This window comes from Rattus rattus, chromosome 10 (genome assembly GCF_011064425.1).
Source record: "Rattus rattus isolate New Zealand chromosome 10, Rrattus_CSIRO_v1, whole genome shotgun sequence".
In the NCBI taxonomy this organism is placed as follows: Eukaryota; Metazoa; Chordata; class Mammalia; order Rodentia; family Muridae; genus Rattus; species Rattus rattus.
The window spans coordinates 28,472,860-28,478,030 of NC_046163.1; positions in this window are offsets into that span (position 1 = coordinate 28,472,860).

Sequence of the window (5,171 nt, forward strand, 5' to 3'; positions counted from 1 at the left end):
GACAGCAGGTTGAGAGCAAGCATGACCGACACTAAGCCTGGTGTGGCTTTTGAAACCTCAAAGCCCATTCGGAGCAATACACCTCCTCCAAAAAGGCTGTCGCACCTAATTCTTCCCACCAGTCTACCATCTGGGAACAAGTTTAAATATATGAGTCTCTGGGAGCAATTTTAATTCACATCACCCTAGAAGATAACGCTCAGGAGTCAGTTCTCTGCTTCCACAATGGGTCACAATCAACCCCAGGTTGTTAGGTTTGAGCAGCAAATATCTTCACTCACTGAGTCATCTAAGAAGCATTTAATGCATTATTTTTCTGGTGCTTCAAGAGGCTGATTTTCCATCACTCACCACTTGAATCTCACTTTTACTATTCTATTATTATCTACAAGATGTAGCTTTATGTAGTCTGATGCATGCCAGCCTAAATGTCTTTGCTTCATCACTTGCCATGCTGGTTTTAGCTTTGTTTCTTCTTTAGCGTGTACAGTGTAAGTTGCTTAAAATGAAGTTGATACTCTCTGAACATGCTTGACTTTTAAAGATAAACTCTCATACTTCACAGTTTCTTAAGTATAATTAAGTATAATCAAGTATGACTTTTATGAGGTTTAAAGGAGAGGACAAAGATATGGTTCAGTAATTAAGTACATTGCTGGTCTTCTAGGGGACCCGAGATAAATATCCAGAACCACCTCTTGGCTCACAGACTGTGGGGAGGCAGTGTCCTCTTCTGACCTCTATGATTGACAGGTACACAGCGTTGGAGACATACATGCAGACAAACACCTGTATATGTAAAATAAATAATAAATATTTTAAAATTAAAATGACATTTAAGTGACTGCATATATATTGTATACTTCCACAGCCTACAATTTAATATTCTGGAAAGTCATCTGTATTCCCTTCATACTCACCTGAAGGTGACCTCCTTCATGTAGCCTGCCTCTAATCTGATCGTAATGGGGTGACTTCCTGTATTAGATCATGTAATGTTTTGATTCTTTGTTCAATAGCTTTGAAGTAGCATTTATCTCTTGCTCCTATGTTGGTATTTAGAGGATTATTAAATATCTGTCTTCTCTTACAAAAACTATAAATTCCAGGACCCACTGAAGGACTACAGGAGTTAGCCAATGAAAATCAAGATGTCAGACTTGCTGTGAGTAAATATAATAGATTAACTGGCTTTTAGGTTTAGATAGCCCGAGAAAATTCAGCATTGACTGTGGTGCCTTGAAGACAAGCAGGCAAAGCCTAGCATTTCAGCCAGGTGACCAGCTCTCAGAGACAGAGAAGAGAGCCTAAGACACTGAACTTCCGTGTTGAAACTCACCCAGGCAGAGGGAAAGCAAGAACATAGATACACAGAAAAAAACAAAGCACAAGGAAAACATGCTTATTTTTTATTTTCTTACTAATATTCTGTTTAATTTCTTAAAGCAGGTCAAACTGTGTTGTCATTGTACATGCCAGAAACAGAGTAATTAGAGGACTGTAGCAGGAGAGTGTTGAATTTGAACCCATCCTGTGCTGCACACTGAGACCATGCCAGAGAGAGAGAGCAAGAGAGCGAGAGAGCGAGAGAGAGAGAGAGAGAGAGAGAGAGAATGTGTGTCACAGACACAGAGATAAAACACTGAACAAAATTTTCACTTTTTGTTTTACCTTCCCTATAAATTATTCATTCAGTATTTTCTAAGATAATAGGTTTTAAATTTCATTTTCTTATGTATAATATAAACGATACAGGATATTTATGAGTTTTAAATGAAAATATAAAGACAGTTTATTGAATGCCACATAATGAACCATCAGTTAATGGAAGATAATTTTTTTTTTTTGCATTCTACAGCTGATGGACAAGGACTTGCTTTCTGTCAGTATCCTTTGATCTTCCCCAAATTTTAAACTACCTGAAATGTGAAATGGTCTTCTTTTTTTCAGATTGTCATCTGTCATATAATTATCGTAGGTTGCAATGAATATCCTAGTAAGAGCACCAGTGGAAGGGGAAGCCCTGGGTCCTGCTAAGACTGAACCCCTAGTGAACTAGACTGTTGGGGAGAGGGCAGCAATGGGGGGAGGGTTGGGAGGGGAACACCCATAAGGAAGGGGAGGGGGGAGGGGGATGTTTGCCCGGAAAACGGGAAAGGGAAAAACATTCGAAATGTATATAAGAAATACTCAAGTTAATAAAAAAAAAAAAAAAAAAAAGAAGCTGAAGAGTGAATTACTCCAAAGTAAGCATGGAAAGGATTACAAAACCTTCACTTCTCTGGCACTGAGAAAGGAGGTATGCTCCTTAAGTAAATTTCCAAAATGCCTGGAGCTAAATGGATGCCCTCCAAGGTTGTTGAGAAGCTTCTCAAGCTCTTAGTATGCTGTTCTTTGCCCCTCTCCAAAAACACTGATCTCTAAATGGCTCTGTACAATTGACCCACAGTCAAAGTAATCATGGACGGTTAATTGGAATCCAAAGATCATCATAGTTGGTTTTCCTTTTTAAGCAACCTTTGCCTTTATTTGAAAATACTACCTATATCAAAATAGAACCGTAAAGAAGAGAGCCATTTATTTCATGTGCATGACCTTTGTTTGTTTGTTTTTAAGAGTTAAATAGGCAGCACACTGGTCAAAGAACCAGGTAGACTGCTGTAGATCTTTGCCTCTCCATTCTCTCTGAATCCAATTCCCTAGTCTCATCTCCAGTCCTGTAGGAGACTACATTTTGTGGCCTTTTCTCACTCTGTCTCTGTTCTGAGGGAACTAATTAGATCCTGGTGGAACATCCTCAAACTCCTTCAGCTACCCCACCCTTCTAGTCCATCCCCATCCCTGAGTGTCAGCTCCCAGTACCTAGAAATGCATTGCACTTGGAGTACCTAGTGGCCATATATGGCAAGATATGAGAAGCATTCTTTACCAGGCAAAACAAAGCCACCACACTCTCCTAAGAACCAGAAAATGCAACAGAAACCATAGAACAAAGCACACATACCCAACAAAGAGAAGACCACGGAACAGCACCTAGAATGAGAACCAAGCCAAACCCAAACGCTTAGGTGCCAGGTTAAAAACAAAACAAAACAAAAAACAGTAACAATCACCACAACATGTATTAAGTAGAACCCAGTAGCCCTACTACAGAAGGCTTTACACGATGAAATATAGCTGAAACACAAGAAAAAGACTTTAACATAGCTCTTATGTATATTCTAGAGTTTGTTAAAGAGGAATGACTAAATCCCTTAAAGAGAACTATGAAAACACACACACACACACACACACACACACACACACACACACACACACACACAGACGCACGACGCACACACACAATTATGGAAGGAAATAAATCAAACAATTGAAGATTGATGTGGAAGAGAAAGAACAGGGAAATTTGGAAATGAAAACAGGAAGCTGAGAGACCAAGCCTCCTCACAGAAAACAAGAGATAGAAGAGAAAATCTCAGCCTGAAGATAAAGAAGAAGAAATGGTTGCCTCAGGCAAGGAAACACTAAATCTAAAACACATCCAGGTACAAATCATCTAGGAAATTTGGGATACAATGGAAACATCAAATCTATGAATAATAGGAAACTATGAATGAGAGAAAGAATTTATGTCAAAAACACAGAAAATATTTTTAGAATGTATAATGTTAATGGTATACATGTTATTTTTCTTTTCTTCATGATCATTTGATATTGGATGACCAAAGAATAAGAACAGAGAAAGACCAAGAAAATAAGGGGTCATGCCATGCCATTTAGCAGCATTTATAGGCTTTGTCGTACAAGTATAATCTGAGAGTATATATGTATATCTTATGAGAAAAAAAATTCTGGGCAAGATTTACATAAGTTAACTGATATTTGTGAGTTATCCTGTTTGAAAGATTTTACTTTGTCATTAGCTTTGCAGTTCCATAAAAGTGATTTATATTGCATTCTGGATATGGTCAAGGATAGATGTGGGAGACATGATTTGGTTGTTTTTTTTTTTTCCAACAGTTAATGAATGCTTTACCAAAGTTGACGGAGGATAACGAGCTTCAGACACAAAGATGCTCTGTGGAATGCACAGGTGAAGCGTTCTCACGTTTTCTACCCAGCTGCTGCTTGCCTCCCAGAAAAGGTGAGTTGAACCCAATTCATTTCTCTGTGTTTAAGTGAAATTACCTCACAAATGGACATTCATAAAGTAAATTTTCATATGAGTTTAAATTCAGAACATTGTAGATGAGACAACCTTTTCTTTTCTTTTTTTATTTTTTGAGCCTAACTTTTCTTAAGCAAATGTTTAAATTAATATTGAATGTATTGAAGCTACATTTTAAGTAAAAATCTGAACTGCATAGCATTTGAAATTCCTAAAATTTAAATATTAATATCCTATAAATTACTGCCAAACCTTGCGCTAAAGCCTAATAAAAAAAAATCCCAAAAGTTTTGTCTTAAATCAAAAAGTTGCTGTAAATTATGTCAAATTTAATGCTTTTCTCGATCGTATTTCAAAAAGTAGAACTCATTTCCTCTGCATTCCTATAATGTAAAGAGTGTAGGAAATAGCCAAATAAAAAAATCAGCAATATTGAGAAAATTCAATCTCTTTGTGTGAAGTATGAATTAGGAAAGCTTTGTTCGCCAGCATTCGCTTCAGGTTTTAGTTTAGATAGAAGAACTGGACACTGCTCATTGTTTTCAAGAGGAGGTGACCTGAAGGAGTTGGGCAAAGGGCAACGTAACTAAGAAAGAGAGAGAAAGGCAATTGCATTAATTTTAATGGCACAAGAGAAGTTTTCAATAAGCTTTATGACAGCAGAAGAGATTGATTTTTTTTTGTTCTTGGTGTTAAACCTGCAGTGTCCTAAACTGCATTTTACCAGAAATCTAATACCTATAATTTATCGTACCACATATTCTCAATGTTAAAAGAGGAGAGAAGGTAGAAGTCTGCGAGCTTAATATAATACACTATAGATTCATTGCTAAAGAAAAACGGGAGCCCTAAATTTTCTTTTTAATTTTAAAGTGCACTTAACAAAAATTAAAAAGCATAGGAATTGCCATAAAACGGTGATGGAACACTATGTTCTCTGTGTTCTACAAGAATGATGTGAGGTTTCTAAATCTAAAAGGAGAACTTAAGGCCCTCAAACTTA